Source organism: Chiloscyllium plagiosum, unplaced genomic scaffold (assembly GCF_037043375.1).
Source record: "Chiloscyllium plagiosum isolate Xiang-an unplaced genomic scaffold, Cpla_swu_hap1 HiC_scaffold_1, whole genome shotgun sequence".
NCBI classification, from domain to species: domain Eukaryota; kingdom Metazoa; phylum Chordata; class Chondrichthyes; order Orectolobiformes; family Hemiscylliidae; genus Chiloscyllium; species Chiloscyllium plagiosum.
The window spans coordinates 135,592,264-135,606,624 of NW_028270139.1; positions in this window are offsets into that span (position 1 = coordinate 135,592,264).

Genomic DNA, 14,361 nt, shown 5'->3' on the forward strand with positions numbered 1-14,361 from the left:
TACATTTGATATATGGGAATTGCTTAAAGATCTGCTGGGGAGAGTTCAAGACTGGCATGTTCCAATAGGGCGGAAGAATAAGGATGGCAAAGTAAAGGATCCTTGGATAATGAGAGAGTTGTGAATTTAGTCAAAAGGCAAAAAGGAGTATATGTAAGGTTTAGGAAGCTACTATTGGACAGTGCCCATGAAGAATATGAAGAAAAAAAGGAAAGAACTCAAGCAGGGAATTAGGAGAGCAAGAAGGAGCCATGAAATGACTTTGGCATTCGGGGTAAAGAGAATCCTAAGGCATTCTATACATACATTAAAAATAAGTGGATAACTAGGGAGAAGGTAGGACCACTCAAAGATAAAGGAGAGAACTTATGCTTGGTGTTGGAGGATGTGGGTGAGATCCTAAAGGAATACTTTGCATTAGTATTTACCCAAGAGAAGGAGACGGAGGATAGTGAGATTTGTGAGGAGCATGCTAACATGCTAGGGCGTTTTATGATTAAGAATGAAGTGGTGTTGGGTGTCTTGAAGAGCATTAAGGTGGATAAATCCCCGGGACCTGATGGTATCTACCCCAGGTAATTGAAAGAGGGAAGATTGATGAGGCCTTGACCAAGATCCTTGTGCCTGCATTAGCCACCTAAGTGGTTGTGGAGGACTGGCGAGTTCCTAATACTGTTCCTCTGCTCAAGGAAGGAAATGGGAATAATCCAGGCAACTATAGATCAGTGAGTCTCACATCGGTGATTGGGAAGCTAATGGAGAGCGTTCTTAGGGATAGGATTTACGCACATTTGGAAAAGTATGGCCTGATTAGGGACAGTCAGCATGGCTTTGTGCAGGGTCAGTCATGTCTTATTAACTTGATTGAATTTTTCGAGGAGGTGATGGAGGTGATCAATATGGGTAGAGCAGTGGATGTAGTTCACATGATCTTAGTAAGGCTTTTGACAAGGTCCCTCATGGTAGGCTCATCCAGATTTAGATGCTTGGGATTGAAGGTGATGTGGATGCAGAATTGGTTTACCTATTGAAGGCAGAGGGTAGTGGTAGAAGGGTGTTTTTCAGGCCGGAGGTCAGTGACTAGTGATGTTCTGCAGGGATCTGTACTGGGACCTTGGGTGTTTGTGATATGTATAAATGACTTGGATGACAATGCAGATGGGTGGGTTAATAAGTTTGCAGATGATACAAGATCGGTGGAGTTGTGGATAGTGTAGAAGACTGTCAAAGGATACAGCGGGACATAGATTAGTTGCAGATATGAGCAGAGAAATGGCAGGTGGAGTTTAATTTGGTTAAGTGTGAAGTGCTGCTGTTTGGGAGATCAAATGTTAAAAACAGAATACAGATAATGACAGCACTCTGAACAGCATTGATGTACTAAAGGATCTTAAGGTTCGAGTCCATAGCTCCCTGAAAGTGGCCATGCAAGTAGATAGGGTGATAATGAAGGCTTATGGCATGCTTACATTCATTGTTCAGGGGATTGAGTACAAGAGTCAGGATGTCATGTCGCATCTTTGTAAGACTTTGGTTAGACCACACTTAGAGTATTACATTCAGTTACAGGAAGGATTTGGAAGCTTTGGAGAGGGTGCAGATGATTACCAGGATGCTGCCTGGATTAGAAGGTATGAACTACAAGGAGAGGATAGAAAAACCTGTATTGTTTTCTCTTGAGTGGTGGAGGCTGCTATAAAATTATGAGATACATAGATAGGGTTGATGGTCAGAATCTTTTGCCCAGAGTTGAAATGTCAAATACGAGGGGACAAGCACTTAACGTTAGAGAGAGAGAGTTCAAAGGAGATGTGAGGGACAAGTTTTTTACACAGAGAGTGTTGGAGTCTAGAACATGCTACCTGGGGTGGTTGTGGAGGCAGATACTATAGGGGCATTTAAGGGACTTTTAGATAAACACATGAATATGCAAGGATTGGAGGGATATGGACCAAGGGCAGGCAGAAGGGATTAGTTTCCTTTGGTGTCATGTTTGGCCAAAGGGCCCATTCCTATGCTGGTCCATGTTCTATGTCCTGTGTTCTATGAATCATACTGAAACATTCAAACTGTTTACATTGGCAGGAGAGTTGGCAACTAAAGGACACAACAAAATAATTGACAAACCAATGTTATCTGACTGAAACAAACATTTCCCACAACAATGAGTTGTTACAATCTGGAATGCAATCCTAAAATGAATTGGACAGAACTCTCCAAGAGCCAGCAGAAACACGATGGGCTGACCAGCCTCTTGATGTGCTATATCATTCTATGATTCCAAATTCTTTCTTTTCTTTTCTCCATTATAACAAAATTATTAAACTAATTCTAAAATCATCAATAATTTTGCTGTCCAAGACTTTCATTCAGTTACTGATTAACTTTGATGTAATAGGCTTATCAGTGCCATCTAATCTTTCATATATTTTGTCAAAAACCTGTTCCCTATCTACTCTCTGAGACAGGAGGAAGTGAGGACTGCAGATGCTGGAGATCAGAGCTGAAAATGTGTTGCTGGAACAGCGCAGCAGGTCAGGCAGCATCCAGGGAACAGGAGAATCAACGTTTCGGCCATAAGCCCTTCTTCAGGAATTTTCCTCATTCCTGAAGAAGGGCTTATGCCCGAAACGTCGATTCTCCTGTTCCCTGGATGCTGCCTGACCTGCTGCGCTGTTCCAGCAACACATTTTCAGCTATTCTCTGAGACAGTAAAGCATCAAGCTCTTCAACTTTCCATTTTGCTCATGTCAGAAAAGATAAGCTGGCACTTTCCAAACAGGGTATGGCATTGTGGAAATTCACTCCTTTTTCACTCAAGCTCCATCCCAGCCAGGATTTGGAGATGCCGGTGTTGGACTGGGGTGTACAAAGTTAAAAATCACACAACACCAGGTTATAGTCCAACAGGTTTAATTGGAAGCACACTAGCTTTCGGAGCGACGCTCTTTCATCAGGTGATTGTGGAGGGCTCGATCGTAACACAGAATTTATAGCAAAAATTTGCAGTGTGATGTAACTGAAATTATACATTGAAGAATTGATTGTCTGTTAAGCCTTTCATCTGTTAGAATACAGTGATAGTTTCACTTCTTTCATGTGTAAATCACAAAACCCTTTTTTTAAAAGTTGCATTCTCGGGTTAGTTGTTAACAATGGTGATGGCTAGACAATATGTTGAAGGCGTTAGCCCCCTGTGTTCTCTGTCTATGACCTGATTTTTAGATTGATTCTAATCTAAAAAGTGAGATAACAGAGTTTTACATAAATTCATGTGATTTTTGAGCTCAGAGTTCTACATGAATGTATGCAGCTTTTGAGCAAAGTGCAAAGTAACTCTGCAAGTACAAATTCACCCCACAAAATATTTGTGTGCATGTGGGTCTTTGTCTGTGTGTGTGTGTCTGTCTGGGGTGGGGGTTGTGAGTGTGAGAAAGTGTGTGTGTGTGTGTGTTGTGTGTGTAGTGAGTGCAGAGTGTCTTAAGTCTGTGAGGGGGTGCATGTGTGGGAGTGTGTGTGTCTATAAGGGTGTGTGTGGGTGTCTGTGTGCACGTCTGTGTATACCTGTGTCCGTGTGTATGTGAGAGTGTGTGTGTTTCGGAATGTCTGTGTGTGTGTGTAATGCAATGGTGATCATCTGTAATGTGACATGAACCCAAGGTCCCCGGTTGAGGCCCTCCCTACGGGTACCGAACTTAGCTATCAGCCTCTGCTCAGCCACTTTCCTCAGCTGCCTGTCCCGAAGTCCACCTTGGAGGATGGTCACCTGAAGGTCCAAGGCTGAATGTCCTGGACCACAGAAGTGTTCCCCAACTGGGAGGGAACCCTCCTGTCTGTTGATTGTTGTGTGGTGCCCATTCATCTGTTGTCGTAGCCTTTGCTCAGTTTCCCCAATGTACCATGCCTCTGGGCATCCCTGACTGCAACGTATAAGATAGACAATGTTGGCTGAGTCACATGAGTACCTGCCATGTACAAAGTGGGAGGTGTTCCCATGCGTAATAGTGGGAATGGTGGGAATCAATCTAAACATCAGGTCATAGACAGAGAACACAGGGGGCTAACGCCTTCAACATATTGTCTAGCTATCACCATTGTTAACAGCTAACCCGAGAATGCAACTTTAAAAAAAAGGGTTTTGTGATTTACACATGAAAGAAGTGAAACTATCACTGTATTCTAACAGATGAAAGGCTTAACAGACAATCAATTCTTCAATGTATAATTTCAGTTACATCACACTGCAAATTTTTGCTATAAATTCTGTGTTACAATCGAGCCCTCCACAATCACCTGATGAAGGAGCGTCGCTCCGAAAGCTAGTGTGCTTCCAATTAAACCTGTTGGACTATAACCTGGTGTTGTGTGATTTTTAACTTTGTACACCCCAGCCAGCACTGTCTCTGTGTTTGACTGTGTTACAGCTCCACCCCAGCCAGCACTGTCTCTGTGTGTGACTGTGTTACAGCTCCACCCCAGCCAGTAGTGTCTCTGTGTGTGACTGTATTACTTCTCCATCCCCAGCCAACACTGTCTCTGTATCGCAGCCTCATACCAGCCAACACTGTCTATGTGTGTGAATATGTTACAGCTCCATCCCAGCCAACACTGTCTCTGTGTGTGACTGTATTATACCTCCATCACAGCCAGCACTGTGTGTGTTGACTGTATCACAGCTCCATCTCAGCCAGCCCAGTGGCCGGGACATTATGTATATTCAAGGCTGAGATAGATTTTTAATCAGTAAGGACTGACAGATTTTTGGGAAAGGCAGGCAAGTTTATTTGAGGATTATCAGATTGGCCCTGATCTCATTGAATGGCAGAGCAGATTTCTTGGGCTGAATGGTTTATTTCCATTCTTATATCTTATGGACCTCTCTATCTTTCTTGTGTTTATGACAGGTTTGTGAACAATTCCACTAAATGCTTCAAGAGTCAAAATAGACCATAATAAGATACTTTCTGGATGTTCAATGCATTTAAGAAAAGTCTTTGAATTCAGTGAGAGAGAAATAAAAAAATGGTTTTGCAAAAAGAAAATGTCCTATCTGTGTCTGGAAATTACTAGTTATGATGGCCAGTACTGACTTGAAATCTGAGGCCTCAGAATTTGCAGGGTTAAGCAGCGCCAAGATCAATCTTTGCTCAGTTCTGATGCAGATAAGCTCTGAATGTTTTCTCTTCATTGATAGAAATGGAAACTTGGAGAAATTTGGATTTGGTTGGAGCTGGCTGTAGAGAAGTGGAGGCGACCTCCTGGTCTTAATAAGTTATTAACTGTTTGGCTACTGAGCACCTTCAGATAGCTTCAGAATTCCTGATACTCCCTCCTTAACAGCATTGTGTGTGTACCTATACCACAGAGTGCAGCTCACCACCACCTTCTGACAGGCAACTAGAGATGGTCAATAAGTGCTAGCCCAGGCAGTGAAATGAGATCTTTTGAAAGAATTTAAGGAACATTGTGATTTTGGGAGTGGGAGAATGCAATCAATGCTATCCTAAAGACAGTTACACATTAAAGTATAAAACTTGCTTTGCATAAAGATTCGCCAAAAATTTCAGCTTCATTTCATGAAGACACTTGAACAGAAAACAACAAATATTGGAAATATTCAGGCACGTCTGCCAGTTTCTTAAATAAGAGAAGAGAACAGCTAGTACCAGCAGCTGCCTCTAGGGTGCAGTAGCAACAGGACAAACTCCACCAAGAAGGTATGGCTGAAGGCTGAGACCCCACAAATACAGGATACAGGCCTTGCTGTCATTTCCTTCATCTTTCTGAAAGACAGTGTAGGTATCAGTTAAGAATGTCATCATTTCGGAACTGTTTAATAAGCTGGTAGAGGGACTGTGCTCACACGCACTGGGTGGAAAGCCAAAGTCCTAGTTGCCCTGGATATTTTTCTATTGGCTCATTTTAAGGCCAGCTGGTGACCTGCATGGCACCTCCCAATCCTTGACACATAATGCGTCTGGGATAACATGGATGTTATTTTTACCAGAGCACAGCTCTTGACCATCTACGTTGATCTACAGCACAGAAGAAGGCCCTTTGGCCCATCAAGTGTGTGCCAGTCAAAAAAAGAACTACTTAACCGTTCTAATCCCATTTTCCAGCCCTTGGCCCATAGCCTTGTATGCCTTGGTAATACAAGATGCCTCTAAATACTTCTCGAATATTATGAGGGCTTCTGCCTCTTACCGGAGAAAGTGAGGTCTGCAGATGCTGGAGATCAAAGTTGAAACTTTATTGCTGGAACAGCACAGCAGGTCAGGCAGCATCCAGGGAACAGGAGATTCGACGTTTCGGGCACAGGCCCTTCTTCAGGAATGAGCAGAGAGTGTTCAGCAGGAGAAGACCTGGGGTGTGCAGTGAGAGAGGGACTCACTGAAATCTTTGTAGAGAGAGGCAGAGAGCTTCTTCAAGGAAGGCATCCTTGTAAGAGGATTCGCAGTAGGTTGAAATCTTCGAGGAGAAAGTGAGGTCTGCAGATGCTGGAGATCAAAGTTGAAACTTTATTGCTGGAACAGCACAGCAGGTCAGGCAGCATCCATGCCTTCCTTGAAGAAGCTCTCTGCCTCTCTCTACAAAGATTTCAGTGAGTCCCTCTCTCACTGCACACCCCAGGTCTTCTCCTGCTGAACACTCTCTGCTCATTCCTGAAGAAGGGCCTGTGCCCGAAACGTCGAATCTCCTGTTCCCTGGATGCTGCCTGACCTGCTGTGCTGTTCCAGCAATAAAGTTTCAACTTTGATCTCCAGCATCTGCAGACCTCACTTTCTCCTCGAAGATTTCAACCTACTGCGAATCCTCTTACAAGGATGCCTTCCTTGAAGAAGATCTCTGCCTCTCTCTACAAAGATTTCAGTGAGTCCCTCTCTCACTGCACACCCCAGGTCTTCTGCTGAACACTCTCTGCTCATTCCTGAAGAAGGGCCTGTGCCCGAAACGTCGAATCTCCTGTTCCCTGGATGCTGCCTGACTTGCTGTGCTGTTCCAGCAATAAAGTTTCAACTTCTGCCTCTTACCACCCTACAGACAGTGAGTTCTCGATTCCCAATATCTCCTTTAAATCTCCTACCCCTGTCCTTTATTCACTCTGATCATTGATCCCTCCATTAATGGGAAAAGTTTCTTCCTGTCTACCCTGTGCCTCTCATAATTGTATACGTCTCAATCTTGTCCCCTCTCAGTCTCCTCTATTCCAACGAGAACAATCACAGCTTCTCCAATCTCACTCTATAACAAAAACATTTCAGACGAGGCAGCATCTTGGTAAATATCCTTCCCCTTATGATAATAAAGCAGCTAGAGTGTTAGGATCCTCCATCATCACTGGCTTCCCCAGTGAGTCACCTGCACTGACATTGCTTCAGGAAAGCCCTATTACCATCTTGTAATGTTTATGAACTCATTGCTGGGTCCCTTGCCAAGATACTTCCATCATCGATAGCCATCTGTAAGGCTCGGGAAGACTGGAGGTTGGTTAATGTGGTGCTATTGATTAGCAAAGGCCATAAGGAAAAGCCTCACTTTGCCCATATTGTTGTTACCAACTCGGACCACAATCTCTAACACATCATCTTTCAGGATGCCCTGCTGCTGTTCAGTGACATCCCTGCCCCTGGCATCCCGGGAGGTGACACACCATGCTGGAGTTATGTCTTTGGCAGCAGTCTACTCCCCTGACTAAAGAATCCCTGATCACTGTTGCTCTTCCTTTCCTCTTCCTCACCAACCACCCCAATATTAGTCTTATTTTGTTAGATTTTCTACTCTATCATTAAGGTTATGAAAAGGTTAACTGTAACTGAGTTCTCACTGCTCTAAATCTGTAGGAGGGTGGTGCGAGTATGGAATAAGCTTCCAGAGGAAGTGGTGGAGGCAGGTACAACATTTAAAAAGCATCTGGATGGGAATATGAATAAGAATGGTTTAGAGGGATATAGCCCAAATAGTAGCAAATGGCACAAGGTGAAATTGGGAAGTCTGGTCATCGCCGGTGAGTTGGACGAAGGGTCTATTTCTGTGCTATATGAATCCATCACTATGACTCTATGACTTGAGGCCTGGGTATTATCTTGTTGAATGGTGGCAAAGTCCTGAGGAATCATGTAGGATGGGTCAGAAGGACAGAGGATGGGGGATGGATCACAGGAATGAGGGATGGGCCATGGGAATGGGGGATGGGTCACAGGGATGAGGGACGGGCCATGGGGACGGGGGATGGGTCACAGGCATGAGGAATGGATCACAGGGATGTACGATGGGTCACAGGGATGGGGATGGGTCTCAGGGATGTACGATGGGTCACAGGGATGGGGTGGGGATGTGTTACAGGGATGGGTCACAGGGATGGGAATGGTCACAGGGATGGGGGATGGGTCACAGGGATGGGGATGGGTCACAGAGATGTACGATGGGTCACAGGGATGTACGATGAGTCACAGGGATGGGGATGTGTCACAGGGATGGGGATGGGTCACAGGGATGGGGATGGATCACAGGGATGGGGATGGGTCACAGGGATGTACGATGGGTCATAGGGATGGGGATGGGTCACAGGGATGGGAATGGATCACAGGGATGGGGTTGGGTCACAGGGATGGGGATAGGTCACAGGAATGGGGATGGGTCACAGGAATGGTGAATGGGTCACAGGAATGGGGATGGGTCACAGGGATGGGGAATGGGTTACAGGGATGTACGATGGGTCACAGGGATGGGGATGGGTCACAGGGATAGGGATGAGTCACAGGGGTGGGGATGGGTCATAGGAATGGGGATGGGTCACAGGAATGGGGATGGATCACAGGGATGTACGCTGGGTCACAGGGATGAGGATGGGTCACAGGGTTGGGGTTGGATCACAGGGATGTACGATGGGTCACAGGGATGTACGCTGGGTCACAGGGATAGGGATGGGTCACAGGGATAGGGATGGGTCACAGGGATGGGGATGGGTCATAGGAATGGGGATGGGTCACAGGAATGGGGATGGGTCACAGGGATGGGGATGGGTCACAGGAATGGGGATCGGTCATAGGGATGGGGATGGGTCATACGGATGGGTATGGGTCACACGGATGTACGCTGGGTCACAGGGATGGGGATGGGTCAGAGGGATGGGGATGGGTCACAGGGATGGGGAATGGGTCACAGGGATGAGGGATGTGCCATGGGGATGGGGAATGAGTCATAAGGATGGGGATGGTTCACAGGGATGGGGATGGATCACAGGGATGGGGATGGGTCACAGGGATGTACGATGGGTCATAGGGATGGGGATGGGTCACAGGGATGGGGATGGGTCACATGGATGGGGTTGCGTCACAGGGATGGGGATGGGTCACATGAATGGGGATGGGTCACAGGGATGGGGATGGATCACATGAATGGGGATGGGTCACAGGGATGGGGATGGGTCACAGGGATGTGGATGGGTCACAGGGATGTACGATGGGTCATAGGGATGGGGATGGGTCACAGGGATGGGGATGGGTCACAAGGATGTACGATGGGTCACAGGGATGTATGGTGGGTCACAGGGATGGAGATGGGTCACAGGGATGTATGATGGGTCACAGGGATGGGATTGGGTCACAGGAATGGGGATGGGTCACAGTGATGTACGATGGGTCACGGGGATGGAGATGGGCCACAGGGATGGGGATGGGTCACAGGGATGGGATTGGGTCACAGGGATGTATGGTGGGTCACAGGGATGTACGATGGGTCACAGGAATGGTGATAGGTCACAGGGATGGTGAATGAGTCACAGGAATGGGGATAGGTCACCAGGATGGGGAATGGGTTACAGGGATAGGGATGGGTCACAGGGTTGGGGATGGGTCACAGGAATGGGGATGGGTCATAGGGATGGGGATGGGTCACAGGGATGGGGATGGGTCACAGGGATGGGGATAGGTCACAGGGATGGGGATGGGTCACAGGGATGGGGATAGGTCACAGGGATGAGGATGGGTCACAGGGATGGGGATGGGTCACAGGGATGGAGATGGGTCACAGGGATGGGGATGGGTCACAGGGATAGAGATGGGTCACAGGGATGGGGATAGGTCACAAGGTTGGGGATGGGTCACAGGGATGGGGATGGGTCATCGGGATGGGGATGGGTCACAGGGATGTACGCTGGGTCACAGGGTTGAGGATGTGTCATAGGGATGGGGATAGGTCACAAGGCTGGGGATGGGTCACAGGGATGGGGTTGGGTCATTGGGATGGGGATGGGTCACAGGGATGTACAATGGGTCACAGGGATGGGGTTGGATCACAGAGATGGGAATGGGTCACAGGGTTGGGGATGGGTCACAGGGCTGAGGATGGATCACAGGGATGGGAATAGGCCACAGGGATGGAGGATGTGTATTCATTACAGTGAGGGAGATTGGGACAAAGAGAAAGGGAATGTTCCAATATTGATGTTGAATTGTTTTGCACTGAGCAACATGTTAGTATCCTGCATGTTCACTGTGGGAATTACTATTCCTCTTCTGAAATGTGAGTAAAGATTATCATTGCCATTTAGATTTTATTTAGTAGCTTTAACACTTCATTTGCATAATTCCCTAGCAGATGGGTGAGTGGAAACAAGTTTGTTTGACTCTCCAGAGGTCAATGAAGTGCAAATTCATTTCGAGAGCAGTTACTGCAGAGGGTCCAGTTAATCCCTCCCAGCAGGTGTCAGATGTCTGTAAACTTGGTTTGGAAGACTGTGAGGGGCCAGATGCAGTCATTGTCCACAGCTGGTATCTGCTTGGCTCCCCAAAGACTCCTGCCTTTGACTGGGGAGTTGGCAGCGATGGGGAAGGGACCTCAGCCTGTTTGCAAGGCAATGCTGGCAGGAAATTGTGGCTGAATGCATATCATTCATTAGTCCCTGCGATATCATTTAAAACTGAGAAGCATTTGTTAGGATGACAGAATCAAGTGTGATGGGGGAGGCCAAAAATGCACTCTGATGATAACTTAGAACTCAGAATTACTGAATTCGAATAAATACTAATGTTTTCAAGTAGTTTTGCAGGACTGGCTGGGTCCAAATGAAGCTTCATTTTGTAAGTGTTTGGTTTGCAGACCATATTCAGAGTAAGGCATTGGGGCAAAGCTTAATTTTGGTGGATTTATTTCTTCTATTTGGTCACTATTTGTTCACATATACACATCAGTGTAAAAGGTAAGGCTGAAGCATTTGTTGCCATCTTCGTCCAGAAGTGACGAGTGGCTGGTCCATCTTGGCCTCCTCCAGTGGTTCCCAGTATTACAGATACCAGTCTTTAGCCAATTCAATTTACTCCACATGATATCAAAAAGTGTTGGAGGCACTGGATACTGCAAAGGCTATTGACCCCGACAACAATCTAATAATTTTGCAATCTCCAGTACAATTACAACACTAGCAACTATCCAAAAATGTGGAAATTGTGGTGTATCCTGTACATAAAAAAAAACAGGTCTAATCCAACCTGGCCAGTTACTATCCCATCAGTCTACCCTCAAATATTAGTAAAGTGATGGAAAGTGTCATCAATAGTGCTATCACGTAGCACCTGTTCAGCAATAATCTGGGTTCCGCCAGGGCCACTCAGCTTTGGCTATCATTACAGCCTTGGTTCAAACATGGACAAAGAGCCGAATTTCAGAGGTGAATTGGCCCTTGACATCTAGGCCACATTTGATCAAATGTAACATCAAGGAGCTCTAGTCAAACTGGAAACAATGGCTTTCAGGGGGCAAACTCTCCATTGTTTGGATTCACACCTGGCGCCTGGGAAGATGGTTGTGTTTGTTGGAGGTCAGTCACTTCAGCTCCAGGACATCTCTGCAGGAGTTCCTTAAGGTAGTGTCCTAAGCCCAACCATCCTCAGCTACTTCATTAATGAGGTTATAACCAGATCAGGCCATGGTGGTGAATCGCAGAGCAAGTTCACAGGGTGGAGCGGTCTACTCTCGTTCCTTGGAGAAAGTGAGGACTGCAGATGCTGGAGATCAGAGGCAAGTATGTGGTGCTGAAAAACACAGCAGGTCAGGCAGCATCCGAGGAGCAGGAGAATCAATGTTTTGGGCATAAGCCTGATGAAGGGCTTATGCCCGAAACGTCAGTACTCTTGGTCCTTGTTCATATGGTCCTCCCTCCATCACATGGTCAGAAGTAGGGCTGTTTGCTGATGTTTGAATAAAGTATAGCACCATTCATGACTCCTCAGATACTGTAGCAGCCCATATCCAGGTGCAGCAAGATCTGGACTAAATCCCTACTTGGGCAGGTAAGTGGCTCATCCTGTCTCCCTAATGACGTTCCACCATCTACAAGGTACAAGTGAGGAGTAAGGTACAAAGCAATCTGCTTGACTGGCACCACATCCACAGCAACTTCACTCTAGCTCCGTTGACAGCAGCTTCTAAATTCTTGACCTCTGCCACTTAGACTGACAGGGGTAGCAATTTCATGGCTACAGCACTATCTGCAAATTACACTTCAGATCACACACTGCCCCATTGCTTCACCGCTGTTGGGTGACAACTGTGAATTACCCTCAGGTTCAGGAAGGTAACTCCGTCTCCAGGGCAATTCAGGACAGACTGCCAGCAGCTCCCATACCTATTTAAAACATTCTCATTGTCCAGGGTCACATGAGATCACAGCAGGAAGCTTCAAGGAAAGGTAAGATCAAATGGAAAAATACATTTCTTGTGTGAGATAAATTTAACACTTTGCATCTATTTACAAACGGTGTCAAAAATATAGATTTTGGGGTGGTGTAAAATTTGAAAGATTTATTGCATTATTAAAGCCCTTGCAGCCATTGTAACTTTAATGGAATGAAGGTTTTATGATGTGGAACTGCAAAGTGTATTGTCAGAATGCCAGGTTTCATCCCACCTGCTCACACATCCTCCATATACTTTGATTGAAAGAAAAAACTGAAGGGACTTTCACCTAAAAGCTCCAATTGTTGAAATTAATGAGGCATGTCTTCTTGGCATCATTGATTCCCTCAGTGTTTTCCAGATAACACCACTGGAACACATACAGGTTATTCATTGATTCGGGCCCTTTTCCTCAGTAATCAGCCAGGCCAAGAAACAGCAGTGAACTGACAGAAAATACCATTTGGGAAATGTCTGTATTCCATCACAATTGTTAGATTGAAGCCAAGATGGTCAGTGGGGGTTGGGGCTGGGCAAAGATAGCTGAGAATGCGAGTTTTCCTCCTTTTTATAAAAATTGGGAGTAGCTTAATGTGCTTTGAACAGGAAGGAATGGATTTATCCTTTTCACTTCACCTGCACAAAGGTAGATAACTATTGCCACCTTAATGAGCTGAAAAGACTGCATTGCTAAAAGTAAACCTGAATTCGGAAGCTCCAACGTCATTCCCTCTCCAGCTTTCACACAGCTCTTTCACGCTGATATATACCAGTCCTGGAAATTCTAGCAACCTTCCTCTCCCACAGGGAGATTTTAACTCTCATTGTCAGGCCCTAAGTGAATCAGCTGCCTGTTACAGATATTTTTAATCAAGCTGTGCAGATATGTTACGAACCACCTCTATAGCAGTTGTATACCAACAATATGTCTTACACAGCATCTTCAATGTAGCTGAATGCTTGAAACCACTTCACAGGAGCATTATCAGAGAAAAATTAACATCTCCAGTAGTAGACTCAATGGAGTCTCAAAGAGGGCAGAGAGGTAAGAATTCTTAATTAGGCAATAGAAGGTGAAGATTCTGTTGTAATCCAGGGCATTGTTTGAGAGCAAATACTTTTAAAATATTACCTTTGGAGTTGTGGATTTTGTATAGTCTTTCCTTGGAAGTTTACTCCGGTACAGCAGAATGCAATGGATCCTCACAGCCGACTGGTGCTACCTCACTCCATTATTTTCTATTCTATAGAGCTGGATAATTTAGGAAGACCTTTTTTTCACCCAGAGTGCTTTTGGTGTTTGAAACTTACTACCTGAAAGGGTGGTAGAAGCTGTAACCATCACTAAATATTAGAAGTATTTGGATGACCAGTTGAAACACTATAGTGTACAAAGTAACAGGCCAAGTGCTGAAAATGAGACAAAATAAATAAATGCCGAATGACTGGCATGGACATGAAAGGCTGGAGCACCTTGCTTAAAACTCTATGATTCCACGATTTTAAAGCACAAAAAGAGAGGAGTCTTTCTTCATTGTTTTTGCACATTGCCACTTAATTTGTAAAAGCTTTCCTTACAATGATCATTAAATTTGAGGTAAATTGTAAGACCAATGTGCACAATGCTTCTTTTATCTGACCTGTAAAAATTGCATCATTTGTAAAAATGATTTGATGTGATTA